This window comes from Phyllostomus discolor, chromosome 6 (genome assembly GCF_004126475.2).
Source record: "Phyllostomus discolor isolate MPI-MPIP mPhyDis1 chromosome 6, mPhyDis1.pri.v3, whole genome shotgun sequence".
In the NCBI taxonomy this organism is placed as follows: Eukaryota; Metazoa; Chordata; class Mammalia; order Chiroptera; family Phyllostomidae; genus Phyllostomus; species Phyllostomus discolor.
In genome coordinates, this window is record NC_040908.2 from 167,631,657 (window position 1) to 167,653,535 (window position 21,879).

General features: G+C 48.0%; 1 protein-coding gene across 12 annotated transcripts in view; it reads left to right on the top strand.

Annotated features, from left to right (window-relative positions):
* Positions 1 to 21,879, top strand: part of PPP6R3 (protein phosphatase 6 regulatory subunit 3) — a 116,297-nt gene that overhangs the window by 24,008 nt on the left and 70,410 nt on the right. For 11 of the 12 annotated variants that reach the window (XM_036029797.1, XM_036029799.1, XM_036029795.1 and 8 more), the window contains exon 2: positions 10,211 to 10,362. The exons of the other annotated variant lie outside the window; for it this stretch is intronic. The gene's annotated coding sequence lies outside the window, so the exon portion shown is untranslated. The remainder of the gene's footprint in view (positions 1 to 10,210; positions 10,363 to 21,879) is intronic. 12 annotated transcript variants of the gene reach the window in all.

The window sequence follows — 21,879 nt, forward strand, 5'->3', positions numbered from 1 at the left end:
GCCTTGTAACACATTTCACATAAGTTATGAGCCTATAGTCCCTTCTCCAGATACCTTGGGATTCTTTTCAGAGGGCCCTGCCCTGTTATATACATACGTACTCGGTTGTACACCACTCGGAAGGCTTCCTGGGTGGATTCACACTCCAGCTGACCTTACTGCCCCCAGAAATAACCGCAGCTCCTATCAAGAGAGCAGGTTTACTTGGAGTGGGTCGCTGACAGAGTAAGCAAGTGTGTGAGGTTGGAGAACTGGGGATGTGGCAGTGGGGCTGTCCTGGAGCTGTCTGATGCAGGAGGGAGACTCCGTGGTCGGCTTTTGGTGGGGGGAAGGGCCGTGCGAACCTTTGTGAGCCGTGTATTCCCCTGCCACCTGCATCGACCCGGTTTTGCTGACCTTTCTGCAGTCTGGCCTTCTTTGGAGAACGCATGTGTTCGCACGTGGCTTAAAAAGAAAAAAAATCAGGCGTGCCCAAACAGACCGCGTCTGTCCTCCCCGCAGCGTACGCTGGTGCCGCACAACCTTGAGTGCTCTGTCATCGGGCCTCTCCAAGAGCTCGTGTAAATTCACTGCGTTTGTTTCGTACGAGTCGGAGACTGCTTATTCATCATTCCTTTTTCTTCATTTCTTTGAGATCCTGGTTTCACTTATATTTTGTATTTTTTTACTTCTTAGAGCAGCGATTTTCAACCTGTGTTATCTCATGTTACACATAAACTAATTACTAAAATTCTGTGGCACACTAAAAGATACATTTTTGCTGATCAGACAAAAAAATTATATATATATATATGAAATATGGATTCATTCACACCAGATGGCTTTTATTGTGTTGGCTGTTGTCATTTTTTAATTTGACAAGCTAAGGGAAAAGAGGTCAGTGTCCCTAATAGTTATTACATGTTTTAAAAGTTCTTGTGGCATGTGCTGCGGCATACCAGTTGGAAATCACTGTTTTAGAGCCATAGGAAAGAATTAGGTTTTAAAAATTTATTGTTTTGTTTTTGTTTTTGTTTTTAAGAGAGAGGAATGGTGAGGAGAGAGGCATCAGTTTGCATTTATTGGTTGAATCTTGTATGTGCACTGACAGGGATCAAACCCACAACCTTGACATATCAGGAACATGCCATAACCAACTGAGCTACCTGACCAGGTCATAAAGAAGTGCTGTATTTTGTCATGTATAATGTGTACTTTTTGCCCAAGTTTTTGAGGGAAAAATAAGGATGCACATTGTACATAGGTAGTACTAATTCTGTATCTATATAAATGTTTTTAATTCATTTATGCTTATGTGTTATAAGTGTAACTCTAAAAAGCAATAACAATTTCCATATGTGAATTAATAACCTGGAATACTATCTGTTGTGTTTCTAAATATAAATAGATGAAAAATTGAGGTGCTTTTTATACACAGGAGCACATTATACACAGCAAAATATGGTAGTTTAAGATTTGAAGCATAGTTTAATCCTCTCATTTTACACATAAGAAACAGGCTCAGAGAGATGAGGCTGCTTGCCCAGAGGGTGACTAAGCCAAAGTGTGTCTCCTTAGTCCTCACAGAGTTTGGTGGTGCGAGATGTGATGATGCGCTTGTGTGGTCACGTCTAGGTGACCTGCCATGGCTTTGAGGGGTCTGCGGCTTTAATTACATTGCAACAACTATTAATTTATATGCTGCGCTAATATATTTACAGTCATGGAGACAGTCCAGGTGAAGAAAGTTGAATCCTAGAGATGTGAATTTATCCAAGATCATAGACCATTAATATTCGTTCTGTGCTTAGCTTTTAATGTCAGGGCAGCGCTGTGCAGTAGAACTTTGTGTAATGACGTTCTTTATCTGTGCGCAGTGTAAACAAGGCGAGGGTTCAGTCTCTTAGTCTTACCAGCTGCAGGGACGCCAGAGCGGGTTGCACGTGGCTGGTAGCTGTTGTTTTGGACAGCACGGGTCTAGAGTGTTCACCCTTACAAAATGCTTTTTCTGAGAACATTAGAAGTGTTACGGTGGACACCAAGACTTGATGAGTATGATTAGAATTGTCAACTAGAAATTAGGCGTATGTTTAAAAGTGGGAGGAAAAATTGGTTCTCAGAGCGGATGACGGTGCTACATCTGGGATGGCGTGGGCCTTGTTTATGTTTTTTACGTGGTCTTCAGCACAGCCATGGAGAACCTGTGTGAAGCCGCTTCTGCCCTTTCCATCACTTAGGTGTCTGGTTTTGCTAGTTGAGAATCCCATCCTTGGGCTAAGTGTTCAGTGAACACCATGGCGCTCAGCGCGTTTTTCAGTCTCTGTACTTTTATTTTTTACATTTAATCACTTCATTACCAAGCCGCCTTACACAAAGTTTTGATACCTTTCTTGCTGTGATGCTCTGGATTGCGGAAGTGTTGGCTTATATGTCAAATTAAGCCTGATGTGTGACAGGGCTGAGCCAGCTAGGTACAGCGGGTACTGGGATTGCGGAGTCTCATGTACCATTGTTCTGCATCTCTGCGTGTCGTCGTAACGGGCAGAGTTGGTTCTCCGGGCTTTACTTCGGGCGCTGATTTACTAATTTATGACTTGGCTCCATTTTAATAGCAACTTAGACTGGCTTGGCTTCATGCATGGCTGCCGAGATTTGAGTGTCCATTCAGGTGCATAGCCAGACGATGATGTAATCCAATTAGGTGCCAAAGTTTTTGCTTAAAGTACTTCCATACATGATTTGGTTTTTAAAAGGTGGTAATATGGATTGATCTTGGGTATTTCATACTTTAAACAGTAGTCTTTTTGCATTCTCGGTACAATGATTTTTGATAGTGGTTTAGAAGCCTTGATATTCCTGCCACAGCTTGTATTAAAATGATTGATGTTTTTGAAATGAGCTAGTGTGTGTTTGTGTGTGTTGCTCAGCTTAATGAGTTTTTTAAATGTGTGTATTGATTTTAGGGGGTCGGGGGAAAGGGGTATCAGTTGGTTGCCTCCTGTACGCGCCTGGCGTGTGACCGAACCTGCAGACTTGCTGGTGTGCAGGACGGTGCTCCAACTACCTGAGCCCCAACGGCCGGGGCCTTCGACGAACTCTGTACTCCAGGTTTGGTGGGTCGTTCCCCAGTCCACACTGGGCTAGGCGCTGAGGGTGAAATGGAGAACAGACTTAATGGAGGTTGTTGTCTTACCATCCCATTACTCTCCAGCTCTTCAGACGCAGGTGTTTGGGAGAACACAAATGAGGATGCTCGCAGAAACGGGATTAGGTCCACACCAAACTGATCTTCTGATTGGGTCGGCCTACCTTGGGGCTTTCTGATACTCATGAGAAGGGGAGTTGGCTTGCTCTTCGTGTCCAGGCTTTGGGTTGTGTCGCCTGTCCGCAGTTGTCTGTGGGTGACATGTGATGTAAGGAGAAAGTGTTTTTCTTGCATGTCAGATAACGGCTATGGCTTTCTCTCGTGAATTTGCATTTGTGAGGAATACTGTGGGATTTACAGTGAAATTCGTATGTCAGCATAGGGAACAGATTATTACTGCTTTTTTTGTTAGTGAGGTTTTTTTTTTAAATAAATTCAGTGTTCATACAGGGGTTATTTGGAGTAAATTCTTGTTGTTGTCAACCGTAAAATAGGGGTAATGCCCGAGAGGGCCGAGAGCCGCTTGCATGACGCCAGCACGGAGGGTCTGGGAGCGGGGCAGGTGTTCGTTCTCGCTCCTCCCGGGCTCCGTGACCAGGCGAGCACGTGTTTAGATGCTGCTTAGACGAGGACCTGTTTTTAGGCCTAACCATTCCTCACCTCTGACCTACATTTTCATAATTATGTTGTTCTTGCTTTCTTTGCATTGTTGAAAAGAGGAGACACCTTGTGATGGGGCGAGGTTATATGGCCGTTGAAGAAAAGTGGCTTTTTAAAGAAATAACTGGTGAAAATAAGTATAAAAGTATATTGTTATTTTTTTATAATGTTGATTTCCTTTTTTGAGGGTACCCTCCTTAATCCGTTTACTTGGAGAGAATGGTCTGTTGCTGACCGACTGCCATAGACAGGACGTTTGTGTGCCTCCCACCTGTGGCGGTTTCGGGAGGTGGGCCCTTCGGGGGGTGGTTGGTCAGAGGCTGGAGCCCTGCGAATGGGATTTGTGCCCTTATGAAGGAGCCCCCAGGGAGTCCCCATGCCCCTTCCACAGGGAAAAGAAGATGGCCATTTGAGCCAGGAGGTGGGCCTTCCCCAGGCACTGCAACTACAGATGCTGTGACCTTGGACTTCCCAGTCTTGAGAACTGGGAGAGGAAATCCCTGTTGTTTGTGAGGCGCCCGGGCTGTGGTGGTGTTGTGGCAGCTGGGATGGACGAAGATATCAACTGTTAAATCACACACTATTTATTAGCCAATCCACGGTTTTCCTCCTCCAGCTCCCATGACACTGTGCTGCTGTGCCCACCGTCTTTCAGCAGTCTGCTCTCCAGCCATGCCCCTTGCTCGCTTTTGTCCTCTAATTATGATGTAAAACTTACAGTTTCCTAAAAATTAAGTGCTTGGGGAGAATTCCCCCTTTTGAGCTGTATTCTTTAGGAAGAATGTTTCATTATCCTCATAGGTTCTACCATCATATGTGCATTTTAACACTGAGAACAAACACCTCTTTCTGGCGTGTTTTTCCCAGCGTTCTCGTGTCACAGTCCGTCTGAACCTGTTAAATTCTTGCAGGTCAGGGTCAGGGGCTTTGTCTTTATTTCCTGAGCAGTAGTTTTCTCGCTTCGTCCCCGTCAACACCCTCTCGGTACCCACAGGCAGAAAGGAGATTTCCCCTACTTCCATCTCCATTTATTCTTGCACCGGGTCCTGCTTGATTCTCTGTGTTCCTCAGCGTGATAGTGTCTGTAGCGGCCGGCACTGTATTGAAAGCTTTTATTGCTTTTGCTTTATTTTATATTGGATTCATAAATTACTGAAGCAGGAAGAAAATTTCAAGTTAATTTAGTCTAATTTTTTTATGGATGAAGAAATGGATTCTCAGGTTAAATGACTTGTCATAGGTCACAGAGCTAGTGAATGAATACCTGATGTTACAGCTCTGTGGTCTCAACATTTACTATCCTTTCCCAGGCTAGCATCTTCTTAAAAATTTATTTAAAAATTTTTTTTGGTCAAAGCTTTATCCACAGTTAAGAGTGAGGTAGGTGCAGGAGGCCAAATAAGATAAACAGCAATTCCTAGCCATCCTATCCTCTTTTATCCCTTTTCTGAAGGCACCTCTTTTAGCCAGTTAAAAAATACATATTTGCCTCCATGTATCTGGAGAGCATACTTGAAAAGTTCACACTTGCATGCATGCCTGCTGATTTGTTTAAAAAGATTTTATTTATTTATTTTTAGAGAGGGAAGAGGGAGGGAGAAAAAGAGAGAAACATCAATGTGCAGTTGCTGGGGGCCGTGGCCTGCAACCCAGGCATGTGCCCTGACTGGGAATCGAACCTGTGATGCTTTGGTTCACAGCCGGCGCTCAGTCCACTGAGCTACGCCAGCCAGGGCCCTGCTGATTTTTTCAGTTTTAAGTATATCTATTGATTTCCTTCCATGAAAAGATACGGAAGATAAAGATTAGCTTTCTTTCCTCCCCTCACTGTACCCTCCCCTGTGTTTTATCTTCCTGCCTTTCACTATAATTTTATTGCAGTTTTGGTTAAATCAACGTTGGGCTTTGTCATTATGGCCCTTTGTGCTGCTTATAATGTTTAGTGTTAACTTACAAATACTTTTTCTTTCATAGACAACTTTTGGTTTTCCTTGGAAATGTTGGATAATTTTTTTTAATGTGCTAATCAGTAATGTAGCCTCAAACGATTGGTTGGGTACTTGATCAGGTGCTCTGTCACTTTTATCTTTTTGAAACTCTCCCGGCTCCAGTGTGGACCGCTTGCCCTCCCTGCTGGGAGCGCAGTGGTCTGCTGTGCCGGGGGCTGGGACGAGGTGGCCTTTCTGCTCTCCCCTGCGCTGACACTCCTGTGTCTGTGCTCACCGACGTGGCCGCTCTCGTTGCCCTGCCTCTCGCCGTGTGGAGCCCGGCCTGTGGCAGCCTCCGTGGGAAAGGCGTGTGGGAGGCGCGTCCTCTGAGCCTCTCTGTGCCCTTGACTGATGGTTCGGCTGGGTGTGGGTTTCTGGATTGGAGATGGTCTTCCTTCTGTTAGTTTGTTGCCTTTTAAATAATACTCCTTTTTATTAAGTGGATGCATTATTTTCTCTTTTCGAGGAGAACAGTTTTATTTTTATTTTCTCTTTTTCTTGTGTAGTCTTTCCCTCAACTAGCATTTTCTGTTTGTTTTGCTCTCTCCTCCTCATGATAGAGGCTTTCCCAAGATGTCTGGTAACCCTTTGGTTTTCATTAATATTTAAAAGTCAGGGCCCTGGCTGGTGTGGCTCAGTGGATTGAGTGCCATCCTGCAAACCAAAGGGTCACCAGCTCGATTCACGTGCCTGGGTTGCAGGCCAGGTCCTCAGTGGGGGTGCATGAGAGGCAACCACACACTGATGTTTCTTTCCCTCTCTTTTCCCCTCCCTTCCCCTCTCTCAAAAAATAAATAAATAAAATCTTTAAAAATAAAAGGGTCAGAGGCACACACAGACAACAAATGGAGTTGATTCATATGAAATTGCCATCTTTCCCAGCTTTGTCCACTATCTGTGAACATGGTTACTTCTCAGACTTAGATTTCTAATTAACACCCTCCACTGATCGGAGGGCTCCTTGGGGCAATGACTGATTTCAGAACTGAGGCCGACAGTGTATAAGATGAATCAGGAACATGTTACGCTAGGAAATAAGGAAGTGTTAAAAAATATGAAAGGCATACAAGAATCTGCTAGATGGGGCCCCCACTGGCCAAATCTGGGACAACTTGAGCATCAGAATGAATAAAGACATTAATGAATAAAATAAGTATCTGTGAGCCCATCCTTAATGCATTAAAGAAAGAGTGGGCGGAAGGGAACACACCTTACTGAAGGTACAGTGTCAGCTGATAGGTGCGGAAGGAACAGTGGATTTCCAAAAACAACCCGTCATTTTTAACTGTCAGTGTAACACTTGATTCAGACAAGAATCGCCAGTGAGGACTGATACTGTTGGGTGAATATTTCAAGAATATGATCTCAAACCCTCTTTCCACAGATCACTTTCTAATTAATTACTAAGGGGAAATGGTTATTTTACATTGGAGAAATATGGCAAAGTTTAGCTGAGTTACCAAAATTATCACCAGTAGTACAATAAATTGACATCATCTTGTCAATTTATGTGATACTCTAGGGAAAACAAAACTTTATTTATATGGTATTCCTGCCAGGAACGCATACCTGTATTCTCACAGATGTCAGTGAGGTGAGAGACAGAGGCCGCAGAGCTGTTTCGGGTGAACGGAAACAGAGGGGACGTGAGGTTACACGGGGTGGATGAGTCCGGGTTGAGGTGCCGGGGTGGCCACGAGGGGCATTATGGGGGAATTGAAATGTGAACGATGTACTCCGTGATCAGTGATGACTGTGTTAAACTCTTGGTTTTAACACGTGCTGTGGTTGTGCAAGAGAATGTTCTTGTTCTTAGGAAACACACAGGGAACTTGCGTGGTGGCTGCGGTGGATCAGATGTTTGGAACGCATGTGGTGGGGTCAAGCGAAAGTGACTCAGTGACTGACACGAATCTGGGCGAAGGTTCCGTGGGAGTTTTCTTCCTTGTACTACTCTCGTAACTGTTCTGCAAGTGTACGATGAAACGTTTTTCTCTTCTTAAGAAAGATTGGAGTACGGGTGGCTCGCTGGAGGGCTCTGACCATGGGCGGGGCTCATTCATCACCTGTGACCTGCTTTGGTGGGGAAGCCACCCACTGTCAGTGTCTTCAGCTGTTCTCTGTGGAGGTAGATCACGCAGAAGACACTTTTCGGTGTTCCGCCCGGCTGGGAACATTGGGGAGCTCTGTGGGAGGATCTGGCTTGGGGGGGGCGTGCCTGCGTCTCAGCGTTCGCCTGCAGCTCACACAGCCCCTGTGTTTTCAGGGCCACGGGCTCATCTCCTGCTGTGCCCAGACCTCCCTGTTCTGCGGCCTCCCTGTTTGGCTCCCTGGGGTCCTCTGCTAGGGGTGGGAGGGGCAGGACAGGGCTAGGAGATTTAGGGATCCGAAGTGTCCATTGAAGAACTTTTGATCAATATTCCTTTCATTTCCTTCCAGCACCCCTTCAATTTTTTTGTCTTAACGTGTTTCTTGCGGATTGTGCCTTTAAAACAAGACAAAACAACCAAAACAGTTTTTAAAAAATACTTTCTTTAAAAAAAAATTTTTTTTTTAAGATTTTATTGATTTATTTTTAGAGCGAGAAGGGAAGGAGAAAGAGAGGGAGAGAGACATCAATGCATGGTTGCCTCTCACGCGCCCCCTCCTGGGGACCTGGCCCACAACCCAGGCACATGCCCTGACTGGGAATTGAACCAGTGACTCTTTGGTTTGCAGGTCAGCACTCATTCCACTGAGCCACAGCAGCCAGGGCCCAAAACAGTTTTTTACTGTAGTTCTAGAAGCATTTCAGTGTATGTTCAGTGCATCCTCTTTACCCAGGAGTCTCAGTACAGCACTTGTACATCATTCCAGTTTCTTTTCCATCTTTTCCATCTTGTTTCTCATGTCCTCACACTCTAGAATAACCAAATTTCTTACCATCAATAATATATAGACCTGCTCTTTTCCTTCCATAGTCTAAATAAAAAAACAAGTAAACAAAAACTTTTCCATAAAAGTGGATTACGTCTCAACATATTTGTTACAACATAATAAGCACCTGTATTCATCATGGTGTTTTTTTTTTCTGGCTTTCCTGGTGGGAGCGGGTGTGCTGCAGGTCGAGGCAGGCAGGTTGGTACACCTGTGCTGAGAACCTGTGATTGATTGGCCAGCAAACAGGTGCAGTGGGTAACCCTGGCTGTTGGGAGAAATGATTACAGGTCAGCTTTGTGGGTCCTGAGTCACTTGAATTTAAATGCCAAATGTGTGTACATGTGCGTAGATTTTGCGGAGTATACAATTTTATTAGAATTGAAAGGCATCCGGAAACCCTGCCATGGAGAGCAGTGGTGATAGGGGCCTTTGGGAATGCACTTTTCACACTAGCCTGTTACGCTTGTCGTGGCTGAGGGCTGTAGCAGCACATGGTGACCCAAGAAGTGAGACGATCGATTAGACTTTTTTAAGTGTGTGTGCAAAATGCATTTAACTTAAAGTTAAATATTCTTTTCATTTTAACCCTGGTTTGTTACTGTTTTTGTTGATCCATTTTGTTTGTTTTGAGGAGCAGTTAGCATTTTTTAATTGATTATCTTAATTGAAGGAAAACATTGAGATCACAATGTATGTAGTGTGAGTTTTATGGGAGAAAGGCATTAAATGAACAGCATTTTTTTAAAAATGCCTTTGCATTCTTACAGGGTTTCTAATTAATATATTGTCTAGAGTTTGAGCTTTTTCTGCAGTATCAAGTGTCTGGGACAATTTATAGTTCTTCCATGTGTAGCTTTTAGTTAATTGGCATTAGTGACAATTAATACTTCGGTGACTTGAATGTTCTGCTCACACGTTCTAGTAAAAGTTATGATTGTTTAACAGTATTACATGGGGCTACCTTTTAGAGGGAGACACTTGAAAAAAGTTTTTTTTTAAAGTTTATTGACTTCAGGGAGGGAGAAACCTAGAGAGAGCGAGACATCGATGGGTTGCGTCTTATACTCTCCCTGGCTAGGAAGTGAGTCCCCAGACTTTTGGTGCCTGGGATGATGCTCCAGCCAGCCGAGCCACACTGGCCGGGGCAGAGGGAGACTCTTCAAATTTGTTTTGGTGCTTTAAAGTACAGTGCCTTCGCAGCCAGCCCTGTGTTGGCTAAGAGTCGGTGTTTTCGTAACATAAAGAGAAGTGTGTATTTTTTCTTACTTGCCCACTGATAGTGCTATTAGGGTGGGTCTACTTCTGGGCTGTTGTTAGTAGTATAGGGTAACAGCTGCCATGCAGGGGTGACTCTGCCGTCTTTCCTGCTCTCGCATAGAATGTTCAGGTAACTGGAACTGCCCAGTCTTCGGCGGCAGGGTTCCGTGCGAGGCAGGACCCCGACCCGGCAGCTTTGATGGCAGCGGTCTCCAGAGCAGAAGAACGTGTTGTCACATTGTGCGCTCTTTTCTCTTTCCAGGAGAGCTGCTGCTTCATGTCCCCGTCCCGCTTCGCTCCTGCTCATCTGCTGACACAGTAAACTGGAGGACAGCCGTTGCCAGGATAACCTGTAATGGGCAAGGCGCCACAGGAAGAAAACATTTCTTTTAATTTTTAAACTTGGTTTGAAAGGTAAGACCATTGAGAGTGTCAGGAGTTTCCGCCCATGAATTCCATCAAGGAAAGCAGTGTGCAGTCATGAGACCTTGGAGCCTAGGTGGGCCAGGGCTGGGTCATCTCTTTGAGGCGGGTGCAGTTGGGTTCTCCGGCACCGTGGTAGCTTCCGCAGTCTCTGTGGTTGGCGCTGGTATGTCTTGTCGTGTGCAGCGCCCACGGGGTTCCCAGGACAGTGTGTCGGAGATTGAGCTGGGCCCGAGGACCAGTCAGGCCTAGCAAGCTGAAGGAGCATGGAGAGAGAGACTGCTAGTGGAGCAGCTGCTGCTTCTGGGTTACCTGGCTCCGTGTGTGTGTGTGTGACAGAGAGAGACAGAGAGTGTTTTGTTTGATGGCAGCCAAGGAAAGGGTGGCTTCTAGCCAGACACCTCACTCCTTTTCAGCCCTGTGGCAGTCACTTTGGAACTCCCTACTGAAACTGCTCACGGAAGACCAGAGGTTGACTTTGCGTATTTGACTTTTAGCTCAGTAGCCACTCCTTTTTGAACTCTTAGAGCGCGCCTCACGAAATTGTTTTAGAATTGTTTCTTCTCTTTACAGAGTTTAAGAGGTTTTGACTTCTCTATTTGTTTAGTACTTCTTTAATCCTCACCCAAGGATATACATTTTTTTAATTGACTTGAGAGAGAGAGGAAGGGAGAGAGCGAGAGAGAGAAAAACATCGATGTGAGAGAGGAACATTGATAGGTTGCCTCCTGTACCTGCCCCGACCAGGGATTAAACCTGCAACCTCGGTATGTGCCTTGACCAGGAATCGAACCCACAGCCTTTTGGTGCCTGGGATGATGCTTCAACCAACTGGGCCACTTGTCCAGGGCTCTTGAGTACTTTTTAAATAATAGGTATCATTAATTGGTGATAGGAGATAAAATTTTAGACATTTCTCAGAATAACATTTTTAAGACTTTGTTTTTCTCTTTCTCTCTCTTTTCTGTTTGTTCAGTCTTCTTTCTCTATGCTGATAAGAGTTTCTTACCTGTGGTGGCTTATAGAACAATTTCTTACCTTTAGCTGTATTCCCCCCCTTTCCTTATTTTACTCCCCTCTGCTCCTCAGCAAGCTGTCCCACACTAGAACAGGTGGACTCTTGAGAAACTACCCAGGAGTCTCCAGGGGTCATCAAACTAAACTTGCGTTGTAAAGGCCCAGATGGTAAATATTGTAGGTTTTTGTGGGCCAAGAAACAAACAAACAAAAAAGGCTATTATGAAGGTATTTGTGTAACAGAGAAAACAAATTTTACAGATTCTGTTAATGAAATTCAAAATACAGAAATGCTGGTTGAGTTTTCTGTAATGCGGATCTAATGAGAAGAATGGAACTCTTTGTCTTGGGGACAACATGTCACCTAATGGAGTTCCGTTATTCATGGTCACCTGGTCTGTGGGCGCAGGTCTGGGACGAGGCCTGGGGGGCTGTCCTTGCGGTGTCTGATGCTGCCCGCACTGCCACGCTCTGCCAGCGGCCCTCGGCGCGAGGCTTTAGCCGAGTTGTTTATTGCTCGGGAGGCATTTACAGAATTATGTTAGGTTTTCTTTCGATGTCTGTCTTTTAGCTTGTAGATTAATTTCCAGTTGAAGGTTAGGTGAGAGCTGCTCAGTAGCATAACCAGGTGGACTTGGAAATAGAGAAGCTTCCTCCACACATGCGTTAAGGTCTGAAAAATGCTGTTTAACTCCCGCTTGAGTCCAGAAAATGTGTCTGCTGCAAAATTGTATGGGAATGAGGAACTTCGTATTTTACCTTCTGACATATGGGAAGTACATGAAGCAGCCCGAATTCGTTACACATCAAGACTTCAGCAAGGGCGAATTTCCAGAGTCGTCTGTTGTTCAGTAGTGGTGGTCGAGGGCTGTTCTTCTCTTTCAGAAAAATTTCAGTTTTAGTCCTCGGCTCAGAAAGTTCCATGAAAACTTAACCCTTGATAAGCCTTAAAGCCACTCTGTGGTGGGAACTAGGGATGGGGAAGCCCACGAGAGTAGGTAAACTCATTAGTGTCAGGTTAGTGCTGACATCACTGGGTCAGGAGCACCTGATTTTTAAACGATCTCCCGAAGTGCTGGCTGACGGAAGCAGAGAGAGTAAACGTGAGCTTAAAGCACTGCACTTTCATAGATTTTGTCAGTTTGTCCAGTTCAGCCCCTTGGCCCTACACACCATTTTCCCATCGTTGTTGCACATCACAGCAGACCCTACTGCGTGCACCTTGTAGTGGTTGCGTCTTTTCGCAACTTCTCCGAAAACTCTGCCGGAGTAGTTTCATGCAGACTCTTCCTAGAAGCTAATTCTTCATCACTTTAAACTCGTCAAATAAGCAACAGCTGGGCTGTATTAGTTGTACCAGTGACCTCGTCAGCAATTCAGGAAAACTGTCTTTGGCTTCCCTGGTTAGTAAGCCAACTTTGCACCTTTGTTTTCATCTTTTATTTTTGTGAAGAAATTCTCTTGTTAGGAGATACTTCATTTTACATTTTCTGAATTTCCTTTTCTTTTTCTTTTTTTTTTTTTAGAGGGGAAGGAAATGAAAAAGAGGGGGAGGAACATCAATGTGAGGTTGCTTTTCACACGCCCCCTACTGGGGACCTGGCCCACAACCCGGGCATGTGCCCTGACTGGGAATCGAACCGTCGACCCTTTGGTTCGCAGGCCTGCACTCAGTCCTGTGAGCCATACCAGCTGGGGCTGAATTTCCTGACTGGTGCTCTCCTGTGAGTGGGGAATACCGTGATGACTGCTTAGTCTGGTAATGTGGGCATGGGCAGGGTCCGTCTAGCCCAGGTGTAGTGTGACTGCTGTCTCCGTTCGTCACGAAATGACGCACATTTCACGGCGCCATCATAGCTCATCTGGGCTCCAGTTTCCCTTTTCTTGGTTTGGCATGTCGGGCGTGCAGGGTGATGGTAACGTCAGACATTGTGGTGCAGCACGTGGCCCCGGAACACTGTTGTGTTCGGACTCTGTCACCTTGGTGATGACTCTGCCCTGTCGGGCTGTCGTGCTCGGAGACTGGGGAGACGAGCCCTGTGGCTCCGTTCCAGGGGGCCTCTGTGGGCTCCACGGTTGGAATTTTGTAGAGTTTTTACAAGCCATGGGATGTCATTGTTTTGATTTCTTTTCCTCTAAACAATTAAGAGTGTGAAAACCTTTTTTTGCTTGGAGGTTGTGTAAAAATAGGTGCGAGGCCAGATTTGGCGATCTCGGTTCTGCGCCCTCCGTGGTGTCCCAGGAGCTTCTCTGGAGTTGGTTTACGTGCTCATGGCAAAAAGGACGGGCTGAAAGGGGACCTGAACACTAAAAGACACCGTTGTAGTTTTTGTTGGTGGTTGGTTTGGGTGGTTGGGTTTTTTCTCTCTTTGCTTGTTTTCGTGTAAGGGAGCAAGGGTATGCAGTTACCTCGGAGTCGTCTTATTCGGTAGGGCTTGGCAGGTTAGCCAGCCTTTCATGGTGCCCTGGTTTCACAGTGAGCTTGCATTTATAGCCCTCCCGAAGGGCCAAGGATTATGCTAAGTGCTGTTATGTTTTCCTTTCATAACTTCTTATCATATATGGGTGCATCGTTTAAAAAGTCAAACAGTATCACAAGAGTTATTTAAAGAAAAAGTCACCCTGGTTGGTGTGGCTCAGTGGACTGAGTGCCGACCTGCAAACCTAAAGGTTGCTGGTTCAGTTCCCAGTTGGGGCACATGTCTTGGTTGAGGGCCAGGTCTCCAGTAGGGGGTGCACAAGAGGCAACCACACATTGATGTTTCTCTCCCTCTCTTTCTCCCTCCCTTCCCCTCTGTCTAAAAATAAAATAAAATCTTTATTAAAAAATTATCTCTTTTCCCCCACCCAGCACCCACCTCATCCCTGAATTAGTGGCTGGGGGCACTGCCTTCATCGCTTAGGCGTGCTCTTCTCACGTTTACTGTCCTTCCACAGTTCTCAGCCGTGTGCCGTACGGCCCTCGACTGCACCACTCCGTCCCTTCCGCCTCCTCCGGCGTGGTTCAAGCACAGCTTTGGTTAATGTGAATTTGCGTTAATTATTCCCTGGGTCTCTGGCTTAATTTGCAGAAACCTTCTCGGCGCGGTCACCTGTGTGTCCGACAGTCCACCTCGTTCTGCCTCGTGCCTCCCTCGGGCTGGTCGCGCTGAACTTCTTTCTTGCGGCTGCAGGGGTCCCTCTCGTCTGGCCTCGTGTGCCGTGTCCCATGGCTTCCCCGCATGACTCAATGCCATGCCTGGGGAAGCCCATTCTCCCGTGGTTTTCTGAGGCCGTGTAAATAGATCTGCCAGACCTTCTGTGTCTGAGAATGTTCTTTTCTAGAGCGGCAGTTGAAGAAGCCGATGTCGTTCTGAGTTCCATTTCTTCTCTGAGTGTTTCTGTCTCTCGGGAAGACTTCACCTTCTCTCTTTCCGTCCGATGCCGTGGGATTCCACGCTGGGCCTCAGCGGAACCCTTCCAGCGCTCACCGGGGTGGCCTGTGCGGACCCTGGGGGCAGAGTCCCGTCCTTCACCTGCTGAGAAAAAAATTATTTTTTGATGAGAGGGGGTGGCTGTGGATTACATGTTCTCCCACACTTCTGTTACTTGGATGTTGGGCTTTGTGAATTATTTCTCCATTTTCTGTCCTATCATAAATTTGTTGGATGCTGCCTGGTTGCTGTTGTGTTTCCGTGTCTTTCATTGTAGTTGAGAGTTTTCAGAGGATGGGAACTGTTTGGGGTGCAGCCGGCCCTCTGAGCAGCACCTGGGAGGTGGTGTCATCCTTTCTGTGTTCTTGTCCGGACTCCCTGTCGGCTTGGATGTGGCCGTGCCCGGTTGATGAGACAGACTTTGGAAGAGAGTTACCAGACCTCGGGGTGATCACATAGCATGCCTTTGTCCCTCTGCTGCCTCCCTCCCAAGGGCCCATCCAGCCTTGGCCAGAGCGCCTCCAGCCTGTGGGCCTCTCGTGTGGTCCTGGCCGTCATCTTTAGCAAGTTCCTGCTTCTGCTGGCCCAGAACCTGTGCTTTCACTCACCGGCTCTCCTTTGATCCTTGGGAGCTGTACACAGTGCGAGAAGAGAGCTCTAAGATATTCACAGCTAGTTACTTTATTCCCAAAGCAGTGAGTCTGGTTGCCACCGTGTTTACCTCTTTGGGTGCCGTGAGGTTGGCAGCATCTTCATCCCCCCGGAACAGGGCGTGAGATGTGCGGTGTGCGGCGGCCCGCCCAGGGCAGGCTGCAGTGGGAACAATGTGCCCGTGGCCCTAGCTGTGGTTCAGTGGTGGCTGCGTCCGCAGGCTGCTTTGCTCACTAGTCACGTCATAATGGGACTTGATGTTGAGCTTACAATCAACTAAAGTTCTTGGACTGACTTCTTTCTTCACAGTTTTCTTTTACCTGGTTGCCCTGCCCCCCCCTTTGTGTTTTCTTTTTTGGCTCAAAAGGGCTTTACATTTATCCATGTTTAGTAAGTTTCTCTTAGTTTCTTCATATCCAGCAGGTTTTTTTTTTTTTTTTAAGATTTTATTTATTTTTAGAGAGGGAAGGGAGGGAGGGAGAAAAAGAGAGAGAGAGAGAGAGAGAGAGAGAGAGAGAGATTGAGAGGGGGAGAGAGAGAGAGAGAGAAACATCAATGTGCGGTTGCTGGGGGTTATGGCCTGCAACCCAGGAATGTACCCTGGCTGGGAATCGAACCTGGGACACTTTGGTTCCCAGCCCGCGCTCAATCCACTGAGCTACGCCAGCCAGGGCTATATCCAGCAGTTTTTAAGCACTGATTCTCTCATGTTTTCTGCACATTTTGACAAGTGTGTGACGTCCTGGTGAATCAGCTGTGATAGGCCCACTGGCCACATGAGCTGAGCTGCCAGCTCGTCAGTAAAGCGGTTCTCTGCCCTGCACGGGAGGACACGTGGTTCCCATCCCCGACCGTGTCCTGAAAGCCACCCAGGTGCAGGCTGGCCGGCCTCGGTTGCCGGGGGCTGTGTTCCTGACGAGCGCTGTGCACAGCGGCCCCCACTGGTGCTGCAGCAGTGCCGTGATAGAGAGCGCGCCGCCTTTGGGGCTCCGCAGGCCGGGTTCGAGTCCCGGTCTGGCCAGCGCATTTACAGGCTCAGGGTCCTAGTTCGTCCCTCTGCAGAACGAGGACCAGACCTCGAGGGGTTGTTGTGAGGCAGGGCCCAGAGAGCCTGGCACACAGTAGGCACTTAATAACGGGCGCCGCGAGTGATCCCGTTTCTCGCCCACACGGAAAGGGGGGGCGCGAAGACAGGTACTGCTGCGGAGGCGGAGCTGCGGAGGTCGAAGACTGCTTTCAGCAGGAGCGTTCCCTTCCCGTGCTCTGCTCCGAGCTCTGCTCCTGAGCCGAGGCTCCGCGGTGCACAGCCTGCCTGGCCTCACGTCCGGTCGCGCACAGGGAATGCTCCGAAGGAGGGCGCTCTCTGGAGGTCCCCGCTGTTCTGCCGGTCTGCAACTGTGACGCAGCCCGGAACGCCTTGTGGCCACACGCGGTCTGATCGAAGACTGCTGGACAGGGGAGGGGCAACGTCGTGGGAACAGCCTCTTCAAGGGCTCTTGGCCCGTTTGTCAGTTCTGTCTCCTGTCGCTGAATTGGTTATAACTGTGAACTAACTAGGATGGTTAGTTCATTCTCAGTGTGAAGCCTGTTTCTTCTGGACTTTTTCCAAAGGTATGTCAGCGTGCTCTGGAATTTGTACCTGACTTGGAAAGGCTGTGCTCTTCAGGCATCTTGACCGTGACATGTGAATAGTCAAGTGGCCGCTGTCACTTGCCTCAAGCTGGTGACTCAGACTGCATGTAACTTGCTTTCCCTTAATGCAGACCTGAGCAAGCTGGACTTTCCAAGTCTTCCTTCCATCACGTGTGAGTGTGGGGTTCTGGTCGAGCTGAGCGGTGTCCATACCATTCCTCCCTTGCTCGGGACCCCCTCCCTGCAGTTTCAGGGGCTGAGGGGCAGTTTTGTTTGTTGCAGGTCACAGCCAGGCTGATCACCCCACGTTTCCCCTTACCCCCCAGTTTCCTTGTCACTGCCATCTCACGCTGACTCAGACTTGCGGACACACCTGTCTGTTCCAGACGTTCGGAGGCCCCCCCCCCCCCCCCGCCCCGAGTGCGTGAGGTGGGAACCCCTCTGTTCACCACCCACAGGACTTTCTGAACTGTGATGTTTATTGTGTTCTTACCTGCATCCTCTCCTGCAGCACACGTGTGTGTGAGTGCATGCACACGCTCTCCTGTGCATGTGCGCTCACACGTGCACAAGCAGAATGAGCACCTAGATCCAGCTGGGTTGTCCTTGTCGCTGGTCCCTGGATCTCTGACGAGGTTCCTGGCCGGTCTTGATGACCGTTATTATCCTCACTACTTGTCTTTTTTCTTCCCAACCCCATAGCCTCACCTTACAAAAAATAAAAAAAAATCTTAGTAAAATACGTCGTGCTTTGCATATACTTGCAATGAAGTTTTTGAAATTATAGAATTTATGAACAGAAATTTATGTACCTTTGAGTTTTCAGAGTGAGGATTTGTAGCAAACACGCTCCTATACTTGGTTTAACGTGGACTAGGGAGCATAGCGAGGCTGGATTTTCTTGAGTGGCAGTTGGCTTTTTCAATGTGAAAGTGAGGTGGATGATAGGGTCGTGTCTCCCGCCCTGCCCTTCTTAGCGGTGTATCTGGAGTTAGCCCCAGCGTGTGGGTGGGCATTTGCTTTCTAAGGGTCATGTGTTCTCAGGCAGCTCGAAATGTCAAAGGCAAGAAGCCATGAATTGTATCATCTGATACCATAGTACAGCCAGAGATGAAGAGAACGTGAAGATTAGGGTTTAAGGAGGCAGGATTCTGGTTGATACTGGAGGAGAGGGGTAATTCCCTGTGAAGTCTCTTAGGGGACACCTTGGGTTTAGACGTGGAGCCGGGACAGGGCATGCTGTCCTCTGGGGGTTCTGACCCAGGGCCCGGGAGCCTTCCTTTGGGCCCATGGCTCTGCAGCCCGCCTCTCCCAGTGCTGACAGTGCTCTGTGCCAACTCAGACCTGCTGTGGGCGCTCCCTGGCTGTGTCTTCGCGTGGTGCGCCAACCCTGCGGTGCCCGGGCTTGGCGGTCTTTCCGCAGCACGCCTCCCCCAGCCCGCGATTCCGCTGCCTGAAGATGCTTGGCCTTCCTGAGAGAGCAGCTTCTGCTGCGAGTGTACTTGTCCAGTTTAAGTGCCCTCTCTGTGTCACCAGAAATTTTCTCTGCTTCTGTTCAGAGTTGTTTCTTTAAGTTACTAAAACACATTATTTAATCTTTATGTAGATATTTAAATGTACGTTTATCTCAGTTAAAGCTCCCTGGTGCCCTGTTGGCGTCTGCAGCCAGCCCGCAGTGCTCTGCTGCCCACTCCTGCGTGGCCCCTGTGAGCTGGCCTCATGCCTCATGCCATCGGACCTGACTTCCAGCGCCTCTGACGGGCTCGCTCTTGTCGTCAGCACCTTGGACTTGCTGTGAACTTCCTGAAGCCGCTGGGTCTTTCTGCCTCCGTGCTCAAAGGCTTGGTTCTCCTGGAGTGAAACAACTTTTTGCTTTGTGTCACCTACTGCTACTGTCCTTATTTCTGAAGCCCCCCGTGCAGTGCAGTCTCTTCTGGCCAGGCCCCTTCCCGCAGAACTGGCTTGGAGTTGTCCCCTTTATTTTCTGTGTCACTTACTCTCCGTGTTCGCGCTCTCTTCGGTTTATTGTATCCTCAAGGGGGAGGGACCGTCTGTCATCTTACTCTTGCATTCCTCAGTACAGTGCGGGCTTTCCCAGTACCTGTTGGTTAATATAGTGCATATCAGGTGGAGCTGAGTCCTTTATTTCTCCTCAAGAAAAGCTGAAATACCAGAGAAATTGCAAAGTGAAACTGGGAAAGATTCTGGGATATCTGGTTGGTAGAATTGATTGCCGCTGACATGTTCTTTGAAAGAAGTAGTTGCAGAGCGAATACCGTGAAACTGGCTCTGGGTTTGCGTTGCCCCTTCCTCTGGAAACCCGTTGTCTCCACTGGGCACTCCGACGTTTGGCCCCTGCGGGGGCGGTGACTGTACGAAATGGGTGCCTTTGCTTAGAGTGGAGAAGCAGCTGCTGGCTGGGCTGCCCACTGCTTTGCGGTCTTTTCCTTTAGCGAGAACTTTTCCCTTAGTGAGAGCTGCATTTGAGGGCCAGCTGTTACTTCTTCTTTGTGTCCCACACTTCCGCCTCTCCATGTGAAAATGACAGTGTTGGCCTGGGCACTGAGCTTTGCCCTTGCGGGGAGGAGTTTATGGCTAACTTACAACGCTGGGAGGTGACTTCCCTCCAGGGTGACTCTGCACTCTCCTATTTATAGATAACTTTTGTCCCCTGCCCCCTTCCTAGGACACGCAGTTTTCGGTGTGCCCGGTGAGCCGCCACCAGCCCTGAAGCCCAGCAGGTCCACACTGGGGTCTTGTCAGACGCTGCCCGGCCAAGTTCCCTGCTGGCCTCGTTCCCAGCCCAGGCCGGGGTCCGAGACTCCAGGCGTCCGGACTCGGGCAGGAGCAGGGGAGCCAGTACGGAGAGCCTTTCAGCAGCTCACTGCGCTCAGTACGTCTTGTTCCCAGGCTTCTTGTAAACTCCGCCCGGTTTGGTGTCTGGTGTGAGCGTGCGCTGCGGGTGGGTGAACGGGCTGTTTTGAACCCACACGGAGGCCGCGAGGCTCAGTTTTCTTCAGGACAAGTGAGGGGTGCAGTGGCGGTCTGAAGCGCTGGGATCAGACTGCTTCCCAGCCTGTTGGCATGCCTGGGCATTTTTCTTTATAACATCCTTTGAACTTGCTTGTAAAATGAAATAAATTCCCAGAGAAGTGCACCTGACTTTGTGTTCGGATGGGTATCTCTCAGCTAGGAGCGAGCCGTTCACGGCCCTCCTGACTTCACATCTAGCCTTCCTTATTACTTCAAGGCAAAGAATTTGAAAATTTCTCCTTTATTTCTACAAATATCCTTGGTTTTAGAGACTAAAAAAACACAGTTCTAGTTTTCTTGTGGCCTACTTCTTTGAGTTGAGGAGCGAGCAGTTATTTTATATATACGCTAAACATGATATTTCTCACGCATGTTTATATTTTAGAAGAAAGGGAAAATGTGTCCAGTAACTTCTCCCCACCCACTTCACCTTGCACTTGCGTGGGAAAGGTGGTTACTTGCCCACTTCCACTCTGGGAAGAGATGAGGGGGGCTCTGGTAGTGCCGGGAGAGGAACTTGGGATCTCAGTGGTAGCGGACATGGCATTAGAGCCGTTTTGCCCAGCACAGCAGCCCCTGGCCTGCTGTGACTTTTTCTTGAACTTAGATGTCGTTACTGCGAGCATCATCGTGCCCTTCGCTGCCGAAGAGAAGAGCCCACCCCTGAACTCCCGCTGTCTGAGCACACCTTGCAAGGTGGTTCATTACACACGTCCTCATTAGAAGTGTTAACAAACCACCACCCGCCCACCTCAGTGCTCTTTTTTACAGCGCGGGTGTCGTGTCGTGTCCCTGAAGTCACGCTGTCTTGCGTGCCGCTTACCAGTTGCTGTGCAAGAAGCACGTGTGACGCATGGGACTCCCACGTACACGGGACTCCCGCGGGAAGTCTGGCTGGTCTGAATTGAAGTGTGCTGTGCGTGTGACAGACACTGGATCTTGACGACTTTATAAGAATGACTTGCTGAAACAATACTGGTTGGATGTGTGAGGTTAAATAAAATATACCATTAACATCAAATTTGCACGTTCCTTTCGTTTGTTTGATGTGGCCGCTGGAACCAGAGACTAACCGTGGCTTACCTCGGGGTCAGTGTTCTCTGTACTAGACTGCCCCGGCTCGGACGGCGGGTGGGGCCAGCACCTCCTACCGTGCTGCAGGGGGACTTGAACTTGGGCAGTGTGTTACAAAAGTTGTGTTACAATGATGCCCTGCATAGCATATTTTCAAGAAATGGTACTAAAAATTGTAACACATTTTGTTGGTTTAAGTCATTCCCATGTGTTATCTTAGGTAGAAGCAGCTGCTTCTGTTTGTAGTTTGTGCTCCAGACCTTCAGGTGACTGCAGCTATTTAAATAAACTAGCAGTACCTTTCACAAGTTTATCGGGAGACTGGAGTACCATGGCAACTACTCACTTAGGCTTTGGGGCCTTGGGGGTCCCGGTGGGGCTGGTAATGGAATGGTATCGACGAAGCCGGCTCCAGGGGCTCTCCGGGCCCCAGGCCGTGAGGCATTTGCTGTCAGGCTCCGCTATTGCTCTCTTGAAATTCTTCACAATCTTTGATTTTTTTTTTTGGTCTTTGAACCTTTTGCCCTTTGCCCAGCCAGTCCTGCGTGCAGGTATTGCACAGCTGACAGCAGCGTGTAGACCTGGGGTTTATTCTACTGGGGTAGAAGAGTTGCTAAGTTTGAGTAGAGTTAGTTTATATGAACAGGATGTTTTGAATTTTTAGTTTGTTCAAGTCCTTCCTTGTCAT